Here is a 13,115-nt window from a genome sequence, read left to right on the forward strand (position 1 = left end):
GCAAACAAAAAGGGTGTTACCTCCCCCGCACTTAAATTTTATATAGTCCTCTATGTAAGACTCAAGTCGGGGGTATAAGTTCACTACTCTGCATCACGTTCATTGTTGTTCTGATAATTTTTTGTTTCACCGGTGCTACCACTGCCATCCGTCTTCATTTCAAGTTGTTTAAAATCCTATCAATATCACTATCAGTAAAAGAAACTGGGTTATTAAGTCCCGAATACTGATATGTTTCAGAAGTCATGTCAAAATTGAAGTCATTAGTCTTTGGTGTTGATTCCAGTAACGCATCTTCGAAAAGAAATTGTTGTTCCATTGCAAATACAATATTTGATAAGCATCCATGGATTGCTGCTCCTGCAAATTGGTATTTCCTAGTGGAAAACAAATATTCTGGTAGACATATGGCGAAAATACATTAGGAACATTTGGGGTGTTTTCAATATTCCACATTAAATTAACAATAGAACTTAGAAGAGTTGTCCTAATGGAAGCAATATCTTTTCGCATCTGTTGTTGAGTGATAACAAAATTATCAATTTTATCCTCGATCCTTTGAAGATGTGTTGTAGTTGGGTAGCGTCTTTCTTGAGCCTGAACTTGAACTTGAACTTGCTCTTGCTCATTTGCAGGTCCAAGACAGGGCCCTAGTGAGCGAACGGTTCCTATTCCAATGTCAGAGGTATGGCGATATCCCATATCAAGAGGTGGTCGTTTACCTTATAAGCAGATCAGTTTAGTAATAGTAGAGGCGTGGAAGAAGGACTTCACTGATGAGCATATGCGGTAACATTTTATATTTTCACACATTATGCGGCCTACATTAATGGAATAACAATTCTCGATTGCATACAACCAAGCAGCCCTTGATGCTCGAACCTCACTAGTATGTCGATTTGGTACAAGACGAGAATTCAGAAATAACATCCAAGCCTTTGCCGGTAGGCTTAGATTTCTAGAAGCAAACTAGTCCCGATTTCCTCGAACGTTAATGTGCCAATTGATTCCATTAGGGCAGAGTGGTGTTGCAAACATCTCAAAAGTTCCTTCACTTTACAACACTTGAACTTGAATATCATCCACTTAAGTTGTGTCATGTATCCTATTGATAATTTCTGAAGCAAAATAGATAACGTCTCCCCACACAGTCGAAGTGACTGTTTTCATTTCCATATTAGCGTAAAATTCGCGTACTAAATTTGATACTTCAAGACCTGAATTTTGAGCAAATTTCATCCAACCAAAATGTTCAATTTGTTCCAATACTGGAAGAATTTGCTCACCATCTTGTGGTAAAAGAGTAAGTCCTCTTTCTAACACGAAGGGACGACAAATTTTCTTTCGAGCCCATTTTGCTGCTTCAGATGAAGTGAAGTGTCTTATGTCAAGCTTTGCGAGAGCACTTTGAGTTCCTCGAACCATTTTTATACAAGTGAAAGGGCAAAAAGGAAAGTGTAGATTTGTTTATTCTTTGAACTGACTTGTCTTGTGTTTAGGATGAGGATACATTTTATAGTTGAGTTCTCTTTTGTGCAAAAAATTTTTCCTTTCTTTTTGAAGTACCTGAAGCCTAATCTTGTGGTCACCTTAGATACAACAACAGTATTTTTTACTGTTTTTGGTGATAGATACCATGTAGTCACCTTTCTTCAACACTCACATGTAGAGATCGCATAGCTATTGAATTCATTCTTGCTTCACAAGGAAAAGAAAAATTTTGTCAATGTACTTTTCAAGAGGAACCAAGTATATTTTGCTACAAAAATTGAATCCATATCTTTTTGTTTTCAGATCAATAAAATATAAAAAATTAGGTAATGGTCTTGTCCATATTTGGTACAACTTAAAAATATTTTTCTATGCAACACATCATTCCACAACAAAATAGAAATAAGATAATGTTGAGGAGATATAACAAAACATTACCACTACGATTATTAAATTAATTACCTTATTATAATATGGATTAAAAATTGCCTGTGACCATTTATTCGTTAAATAAGTTAAATTTTTGCACATATTTGATAAAATAATATAGGAATTATAATAATAAAAAATATTTGTCCTTACTTTGATATTTTTTTTTAAAATAACAAATATTTTTATAGAAAAGTGAAATAGTTGGTGCACTTACATTATATCTTAGTAAAATATGTACTTGTACAAAGTTTCAGGAATTTGAGATTTATTATTAATATAATATCTTATGCTATTATTATTATTATTATTATTATTATTATTATTATTATTATTATTATTATTATTATTATTATTATTATTTATTTTCGACAAAAAGAATTGTTGAAGCCTGTTCGTCAAAAATTTTAGTAACATAAGGCTTTAAACTATGACTATTTACTCAAAATTTTTCTCCTCCATCTCCATGTTGTATTTCGATGGCACCATAAGGCGTTGCTTTTGTTACAAAGTATGGTCCTGTCCATCGCGATTTAAATTTTCCTGGAAATAATCTTAATCGACTATTATATAAAAGAACCTGATCTCCAATTTTAAAATTCTTATGATGGATGAGGTTATCATGCTAGTTTTTTGTCTTCTCCTTGTACAACTTAACATTTTCGTATGTTTCGAATCTGAATTCTTCTAATCCATCAAGCTATAAAAGATGATTTTTACCAGCATTCGGCAAGTTTAAATTTAACAATTTAATAGCCCAATAAGCTTTATATTCTAATTCTATAGGTAATGACAAGCTTTTCCATAAACTAATCTATAAGAAGATGTACCTATTAGAGTTTTGTAAGCAGTTCTATATGCCCATAAGGCATCATCTAACTTTAACGACCAATCTTTACGAGATGATCCAACAATTTTCTCTAAAATTCTTTTCAATTCTCTGTTGGATACTTCTACCTGGCCACTTGTTTGAGCATGATATGGGGTTCCTCTTTTATGAGTCACCCCATATCTTAGCAACAAACTAACAAATTATTCGTTTATAAAATGAGTTCCCTGATCACTTATGATGACTCGTGGGGTTCCAAATCTAGAAAATATATTTTTCTTAAGAAAAGTACAAACAACACGAGCATTATTTTTCTTAGTTTCCATTGCTTCTACCCATTTTGACACATAGTCAACAGCTACTAAAATGTATTCACAGCCATTTGAAACGGGAAAAGGACCCATAAAATCTATACCCCATACATCAAATATTTTACACACAAGAATAGAGTTAAGGGGCATCTCATCTCTTTTTGAAACATTACCACTTCTCTGGCACTTATCACAAGTAGTGACATACTACCTCGCATCTTCAAATAAAGATGGCCAGAAAAATCCAGCTTTTAGTACTTTAGCCGTTGTCTTTCTTCCCCCATAATGTCCTCCTCCAGCTCCATCATGACAATGGCTTAGGAAGTTGTTTATTTCTATTTACGATACGCATCGCCTTATCATGCCATCTGCACATAATTTAAATAAGTAACGGTCTTTCCAAAAATAATATCTTACTTCCCTTTTTAACCTTTTTCGTTATTCATAAGAAAAATCTTTTGGAATTCATCCTCCCACTAAATAATTAGCGATGTCAGAAAACCAAGGCGATGGATTTACAACTGTTGTGATTGCATAAATATGTTCGTCGGAAAATTCTTCCTTGATATCTGAAACTCGGTAGAAGAATTCTCCAATCGTGATAAATGATCAGCTACCTGATTTTCTGACCCTTTTTTATCTTTAATTTCAAGATCAAATTCTTGTAAAAGAAGTATCCATCTTAGTAATCTAGGTCTAGCATCTTTCTTTGCTAAAAGATACTTTAAAGTTGCATGATCGGTGAATACTATAACTTTGGTTCCTATTAGATAGGAGCGAAATTTATCAAAAGCAAATACTACTGCTAATAATTCTTTTTTAGTTTTAGCATAATTCCTTTGAGATTCATTGAGAGTTCTACTAGCGTAGTAAATAGGCCTGAATATCTTGTCTTTCTTTTGTCCTAATATAGCTCCAACTGCTGTATCACTTGCATCACACATAATTTCAAAAAGGTTGATTCCAATCAGGAGCAACCCCAATTGGAGAATTTGTTAACTATTCTTTGAGAGTTTCAAAGGATTTTCTACAGTCATCAGAGAATTCAAACTTCACATCTTTCATTAGTAGGTTAGTCAAAGGTTTTGAGATTTTTGAAAAGTCTTTTATAAAACTCCTGTAAAAACCTGCGTGTCCTAAGAAACTTCTAATACCTTTTACAGTCGTAGGAGGGGGTAAACCTGCTATAAGATCAACCTTAGCTTTATCAACTTCTATTCCTTTAGCAGTGCTTTTATGACCTAAAACAATTTCCCCAGTTACCATAAAATGACATTTTTTCTAGTTAAGAACTAGATTTGTCTCTTCACATCTTTTAAGCACTAAAGTTAAATGATAAAGACACTCGTCAAATGTTTTACCAAAAATAGTAAAATCATCCATAAAGATTTCAAGAATTTTTTCGGCCATAGCTGAGAAAATTAATGACATACAACGTTGAAATGTAGCTGGAGCATTGCATAGTCCGAATGGCATTCTTCAGTATGCATACGTACCTTGCGGACATGTGAAAGTAGTTTTATCCTAATCTTCAGGAGCAATTGATATCTGATTATATCCAAAATATCCATCAAGAAAGCAATAAAAATCATGACCAGCAACCCTTTCAGGCATTTGGTCAATAAAACGTAGAGGGAAATGGTTCTTTCTTGTTACCTCGTTATGTCGTCTATAATCAATACAAACTGTCCATCCTGTGATAGTTCTGTTTGGTATGATTTCATTATTTTTATTTTTAATTACTATAATTCCTCCTTTTTTTGGTACCACTTGTACAAGACTCACCCAAGGATTATTAGATATTGGGTAAATAATACCTGCTGCTAGAAGTTTTACCACCTCATTTTTGACAACTTCTTGCATTTTTGGATTTAATCTCCTCTGAGGTTGAACTATCGGTTTGTAATTATCTTCCATAAGAATTCTATGCATGCAAATAGCTAGACTTATTCCTTTGATACCAACTATAGTCCATCCTAAACCTGTTTTGTGTTCTTTCAACACATCAATTAATTTGTTTTCTTGTTCTGTAGATAAAGAAGAAGAAATGATTACCGAAAATAATTCATATTCAAGAAAAACATATTTTGAATGGGGAGGGAGAGTTTTGAGTTCAATTGTGGATTGAACATTTTCTAGTGAAACGTCCTCATTTTTGATCTTTTCCTCTAATGTTTCTGCTTTTTTTATCATGTGATTTTCATCGCTTGTGGACTTGACTTGGTCAAGCATCTTTCTAATGAATTGGAAATTAACTGATCCTCTTTGTATTCATCTACAAGACTATCTATCAAGTCAATATGAAAACAAGAAGATGACGATTCATTCTCAGGAAACTTCATTATTTTCTGCATGTCAAAGATTACTCTTTCTTCTTCAACTCATAATATTAATTGTCCTTTATGAACGTCAATAATCGCTCTTCCTGTTGCAAGAAATGGTCTTCCTAAAATTAATAGTACCTCAGTTTTTTCTTCCATTTCAAGTACTATAAAATCCACAGGAAACACAAATTTATCAACTCTCACTAAAACATCTTCAACTATTCCTTTAGATTTTTTAGTACTTTGATTGGCTAATTGAAGAGATACGCCAATGTCTTTTATTTCACCAAGTTCTAATTTTTTGAAAATTGAAAAGGGAATTAGATTTATTGAAGCTCCTGAATCACATAATCCTTTTTCAAAATGAGCACCTCCTAAAGTACAAGGAATTGTAAAACTTCCAGGATCTCCGAGTTTCTCTGGAAGCTTATTTTGAAGCATAGCACTACATTTTTTTGTAAGCTTAACTATGGAAATTGTTGACACCTAATTTTTGTCCTCCACAACTAAATTTAACTTCGCGTTTCTTTAGTTGTAAATAAAATTACAAAATTTATTTTATTTGACCAAAAGCTTTTCAAAATATTTATTTGGGTGAATTTTTCATTTTAAGTAGCGATTATATATTATCGCATCCAATTATACAAAATTTTATAATTTTATTACTTAAATATTTATTTTACAAAATATCGAATTTTAATCAGGGTTTATCTTGAAAATAAATTCAAATAATTAAAATCTTGATTTAAATATAATTTATTCTCAAAAATAATTATTTGAATAAATATGTGTTTGATTTTATTAAATCAAAAAGCTCGGAATTAAAAGAAGTATTAATTCGTATCGAATTTCAATTTATAGCCAATCTATTAGATTTGACCATAATTGAAATCAAATTGGCCATAAATGCAATGCAATAAATCAATTGATTTTTAATTTGATCAAAATTAAATGAATATGGCTAAATTTTAAATCCAAATTGGCGTTATATTTTAAATAACCCCAAAATTTCCAAAAACTCTCATAACTTCTAACCAATTTCCACCAAAAAATAATTTCAAATTGTACTATTTTCCCCCAACTTTGTCCTTTCCCAATTTTGAAATTCAAAAATAGTACTACATTGTAAAATTTCCCCCACATTATCCTCCACCTCACCTTATCTTCAATTTTTAAATTCTAAAAATACCCCTAAATGGGTTTTCTCCCATATTGGTGGATGACAAGAAATAAATCATCATCCTTTCCTATAAATACCTTTCTCCCACATTGGTGGAAAAAAAAAATAAAAGCTTCATTCTCTCCTATAAATACTATCACTACTTTGGTAGAAAAAGGGGGGTTGAAAAGTAAAAAAAAAGAAGGCTAGAAAGGTGAAAAAAATATTTTGAGCAAAATAGTTATTTTTATTTAGTAAAAATTTTTGTTTTATTGAGTTGATTGGCAAATCAAAGTTTTTGAGTTGCCCGTGACATTTTTAGGTGGTGGTTGATGCTGACGAAGCTCGTAGTCTTGTTTTGCTGCCCCCAAAAAGGTAAACCCATTTTTTAATTATTATTATCGTTTTCTTTTTCATCTTTCTCTTCTTCGTAGTTATAATTTTGTTTGTTGGAATTGTTTGATTTAGGCGGCCTTGAAGGCCATAGGATATTGTGGTATTGATATTATAATTATATTCATGTTCATGGTATAAAAAAAAGCTAGCAATAGTTGTACGTACCTTTTTGACTTTATTCTTTGATTATTATAGATAAAGTTTCAATCTTTGCTTAAAAGATGTATTTATGCTTTGTTTAAATTAATTGTTGGCGGATATGTTTGTTTTTAGCATGTAAAGTTGTTTCTTTTATGTTGAAAAGAATAGTTAATATTGATTGTTTCTCCTTTTTTACTTTATTCATTGATTATTATAGATAAAGTTTCAATCTTTGCTTAAAAGATGAACTTATGCTTTGTTTAAATTCATTATTGGCGGATATGTTTGTTTTTAGCATGTAAAGTTGTTTCCTTTATGTTGAAAAGAATAGTTAATATTGATTGTTTCTCCTTTTTGACTTTATTCTGTGATTATTATAAATAAAAATTCATTCTTTGCTTAAAAAATGTGCTTATTCTTTGTTTATATTCATTGTTCACGGATATATTTGTTCTTAGCATGTAAAGTTGTTTCCTTTATGTTAAAAAGAATAGTTAATATTGATTGTTTCTCCTTTTTGACTTTATTCTTTGATTATTATGGATAAAGTTCCAATCTTTCCTTAAAAAATGTTCTTATGCTTTGTTTAAATTCATTGTTGGCGGATATATTTATTTTTAGCATGTAAAGTTATTTTCTTTATATCAAAAAGAATAGTTACAATTGTTTGTTTTGCCTTAATAAAATAGTAATTGGTTAAGTCAAGAACTTGTCATTTGCTTGCTAATTATTTTAATGGATCAAAATCCTCATTTGAGAGATGAAGTTCTAGCTTTATTTTTCATACAAGATGTTTATTTATTTATTTATTTTCGCATGTTGTTTTGTCAAAATAATGAGAAAGTTTGGATTTTTGTGGCTAGATAGAATTATTTAGATATTTTCGAGTCATGCATAGTATGATTGTTGAATGATATTTCTCTTTTAGAGATACTAAACTTTTATTCTATTTTCTTACTCCCTTTTGATTGTTATATGTGATCTTTGTGTGTGTAAAGACTTGATTTGTGTTCTCTCTTTGATTCATAATATCAAAAGAGAATCAACGATGTCTTAGAACAATAAATCATAGGTCGTTACATGTTTTCCCTAAAGTTGGCCATGACTTAGATGTATGAATCTCGTTAATTTCTCCTTAATTGAAATTTAAAGATTCACTTTCTTGAAAAGTTAGCCTTTTTTTTTTTTTTTTGTTATATGAATTAGTTTCTATGTTTGTTCAATTTTAGAAGTCATGTGTATTTTTCTTATCGCCTCATCTCTTTACTCTCGCAAACTTGCGTTGTTTGTTCTCGCATTAATTCATTGAATATAGTCTTCTTCCTTTTATTTTTATTCATTCTTATATGAACATAAATCATGAGACATGTAAGTGGGTGTTTTTGCTTTACATTTTATTTGTTGTCTCTCATTCTTGTGCAAGTGTGCTTATCATTGTCATTCAAAATTGGTTCCTGATAGTTTCTTTTGCTTTGAAATATGTCACTTTTACGCTTTGAATGTGTATTAATTTTCTTATCTTTTCTTTGCATTCAAAAAATGTCTCGAGTCCAAATGGACTCCTCTCCTCTTGTATTTTGTAATGGGCCAATGAGGCCCACCTCTTTGAGTCAAGTTTGAAGTTTAAACCCAAGGTCGACTATGTGGCGTGCGGGTTCTAGAAGATAGATGAAGAAGAGAAATGGATCAAAACTCATTGATGAGGTCACTAAGAGACTTGAAAAGTCTCGATTTTTATTATTGTATTTTATTTATTTATTCATTTAATCATTTACTTATTCATTTATTTGGGGTCTCAAAGTCAAAATTATAAATTAATACAGGTGAGGCGGATTTTGGGCCTCAAAGATCCGAAAACTAGCTTAGGACAGGTTGTGGGCCGAAAGCCCAATTAGATTAGGATAGGTGTAAGTGGGCCAAAAGCCCAATTAGATTAGGACAGAGTCTATTGATTTAGGTCCAATGCCCTAAGTTTTTTATTTTCTCTCCTTCCCCTTTTACATGCTTTGTTATTAATTTGTTTAGACTTAGTTAAAATCCTACTAAGTCGTCCAAATCTATTTTACACAAGTCTTTTCCTAAAATCAATTACTTTTCAATAATCAATCTTTCTTTTTGAAGTTAGTAAAAAGATATTTTCAAACAGTCCGGATAACCGCAAGTTAGCGGATACTCTTGGCGCCTTAACAACCTTCCAAGAGTATTAATAGGAACCACTTACTCAAAATTTTCAAACTTAAATGATTTTTTTTGTTTTGGATCATTTAAGTAACTTTTAAAGGTTTTCTTAATTCTTTTTCAAATAAATTAAGTGGCGACTCTAAATAAGTCAAAATTTTTACAAAACAAAAACTTCGTTCAATTTTCTTTTATTTAATAAAATACCTTTAAGAAATTTAGCGTATGAAGGCATTTGCGTCAAAGCATCTGTGAAAGGTATGTTAATGTATATTTGCTTTAAGATCTCAAGAAACTTTGAAAATTGTTTGTCAAGTTTTTCTCTTTTCATCTTTTGGGGAAAAGGAAGAGGTACAAAATAAGGATTTGTTAGTAATTCATTTTCTTGCACCTTTTTTTTTCTTCTGAAAATTCAATTTTTTCCTTATTTTCTTCTTTATTTACCTATTCTTCATTTTGTGAATTTCCGTGTTTTCCTTTATATGGGTTATCGAGATGTTTACCTGAGGCAGAGAAATAGCTTTTAGGTGCTCTTTTGGGTTTTTCTCAATGTTGCTTGGCAAAGCACCTTGAATTTGTCCAGAAATAAGAGTTGCTAATTGACTTACCTGAAATTCCAAGTTTTTGATGGCTGAATGTTGGCTTTCAACCTTCTCATCAGTAGCCTTGATGAATTTGTACATCATGTCCTCAAGAATATCTTGATGAGTTCTTTGATTTTGTTGTTGGTATTGTTTAAAAATTTGTTGTCCTTTTACTTGATTTTGAAAACCAGGTGATCCCTGTGCCTGCTGCTTTTGATTAAAAAATCTTTGAGGATTTTCAGCACCATTAGGATTACTCCATTGAAATTGTGAATATTTTTGTGCTAAGGGATTACCAAATTGATAATTGTTTTTGTAACCAATAACATTTACATGTTCTTCACTTTGTGTGGAAGCTTGACATTCATGATTAGGCTGATTACCTCCGCAGACGTCACAATTTTCAAGTTGAAGTGACGATTGAGAACTTACTTGAAATGCCTCAATTTTTTGTGCAATTTGTTGTGTCAATGAAGTTAAAGCCTCAACTTGATTGACTCCTGCTGCTTTTTTAATAATTATTCTGTCAGATGGCCATTGAATGACATTTTCTGAAATTTCATTGAGTAATTGTATGACTTCTGTAGTTGTTTTACTCATTATAGATCCTCCTAATGCTGCATCAATTACATTTCTAGCAGAGGGTTTAAGACCATGATAAAAAATATATAAAATATCAGGAACAGAAATTTCATGGTGTGAACATTTTCTTTACATTGTTCTTAGCCTTTTTCATTCTTGATACACAGATTCAGTATATGTTTGCAAAAAATTATTCATTTCTTGCATAATTTTAATTATTTTTGCAAGTGAAAAATACTTGTTAAACTTTTTTGAGTCATTTGATCCCATGTAGTAATGGACCCTCTTGGTAAGCTTCGCAACCATCTCTTGGCTTCTCCCTTTAATGAAAAAGGAAAGAGTCGCAACCTGGTAGCATCAGTTGTGACTCCATTGTACTTACATGTCTCAACCAATTCAAGAAAGTCAATTAAATGGGTGTGAGGATCTTCAGTTGCATCACCAGTAAATTAACATGAATTTTGAATAGTTTGATTCAAGCCTGTGCAAATTTCAAAATTATTTGCCACTATAGGTCGCCTCCTCACACTTGATTCGCCCTCAAAGTGGTCTGGTCTTGCATAATCTCTAAGTATCCTATCACGTTGTGGTATTACCTCATCGAATTGTTCTTCCACATGATGTGGTGGAAGTGGGTTGTTATTATTATTATTAAGCTCTTCGTTTTTCATTTCTTTTTGTAAAGAAAATTGAGTTTGATAAGCTTGTTCTTTTCGCAATAGCCGTAGAAATTTTTTGATTTTCGAATTGTACGTAATTATCTCTCTTGAAGAAGAACGGTCATATACTTCTTGAAATTTTACTTTAAAATTAAAATAATTAAATCTACACAAACAAAATTCAAATTAGTAGTAAAACAATTAATTTATAGTAGACTTTATCAATCCCCGGCAACGTCGCCAAAAATTTGACGAGTCGCTAACGTGTATATATATTTTTACCTCGGTCATTGTCAAATTATAGTACAGAAAAATGTCAAACGCACAGAGATTGATTTATCCATTATACAAACGTTTCTCGTTTTAATTACTATTTGAAAAAGTTAGAAAGAGTTGAGTGGTGAATTAACTAATTAACAGCCTGAAATATAGAAAATATATTTTTCCTTGATTTTTCTCAATATATTAAAAAGGTGTTGGGATCCTGACTTCACTCGATATTTATAAACAGAGAAAATTTTTGTGTTCCTCAATTTATATTTCTCACATATGTATAAATATCTCTCACGAGTATATTTATATATAATTAGTAAAATTGACCAATTAAATACACTCCTCTCGGTTATGCAAATTAATCGTCAAAATAGTAATATTAAAGAATTAGAAATATGTACTGGACTGAAAGATATGCTCTCTCTTGTAGTAAGTTCCTTCCGGTTACCTTACTTGTTGTAAATAATTATTACACTATTTGCCTCTTTCAATTACAAATATGTGTAGAATTAATCATAACATACAATAAATAGATTTCACTATATTAACGACATATCAATACTCCAATTAACAGTATTACATTTTTCTACCTCTTCCGATTGCAGAATTAGTAATATGTTGATATGTAGTATAATAAGATATATGTTAAATAAAAACAACATCTAACTGAAAGAGGATACTTATAAAATTTCAGCTCACGTACATTAAATTTAGGAATAATATTTGCTATTATATAGAAATATCAAGATCCATCGCTTGCCCAACACAATAGAAAGTTACTCCATACTAAATTTGATACTAGTAATAATTAAGTTCTTCTCCATTAAATAAGACAATAGAAAAAATATTCAAGATGAATAATTCCGCTATTTAATTAAAAGAAGAAGCTATAATTATTTTCAACATAAAGTAACTATAATAAAGAGTAACGAAGAAATTAAAAATATTAGAAATGTTCTTTCGCTCCCTCCTTAACTCATACCTTTTATAACTTAAAGGGGGTCTATTTATAGTTTTTCTTTATTATGTTTCAGTCTATGTAGCCCCCCTGCCCCCCTTCTTCATGTGTGCAGAAAGAAATTCTTGGACAATTTTTTACTTTCTCAACATGTGTCCTCCACTTGTTGATATGATGTAAGTAATTTTCATATGGCATATGTAATACTTTATTTTCATTTTTGATCAATGAAATTAGAGCTCCCTCCACAATACATAAATTTGTATTTTTTTTTTTTAATCTTTGAGTTTTTTTTTTCCTTGAAGCTTCTACAAATTTTCTTGCAAAGTCCCAATATCAAGATTCTTTCATCATGTCTGGTATTTTTAATTACTTTAATTATTTCCTGCCAAAAAAGAAGAAAATTATTAGTATTAAATTAAAAATAATACAATATTTATGCATGATAATTTTTCACTATCAGGATTGCAAAGAACCCATTAATTCATCGAATGAAAAATTCAAAAAATCTTTGGACTTCTCAATTGCAGCAACAACATGATCAAACTTAGGAGTTAGACTCCTCAAAATTTTTTTAACAACAGTTTGATCAGTTATTTGGTCTCCGTATGACCTCATTTGACTAATAATAGCCATTGCTCTAGAAAAGAAATCTTGCACAGATTCATTTACTTTCATGATTAAAGCTTCAAACTCATGCCGAATAGTTTGAAGTTTTACAACTATTACCTTTAAGGAGCATTGAAATTCAATTTGCAAAATTCTCCATGCTTGCCTCGAAGTAGTGGAAGCTGCAATTCT

This window comes from Capsicum annuum, chromosome 3, assembly GCF_002878395.1.
Source record: "Capsicum annuum cultivar UCD-10X-F1 chromosome 3, UCD10Xv1.1, whole genome shotgun sequence".
Taxonomy (NCBI): Eukaryota; Viridiplantae; Streptophyta; class Magnoliopsida; order Solanales; family Solanaceae; genus Capsicum; species Capsicum annuum.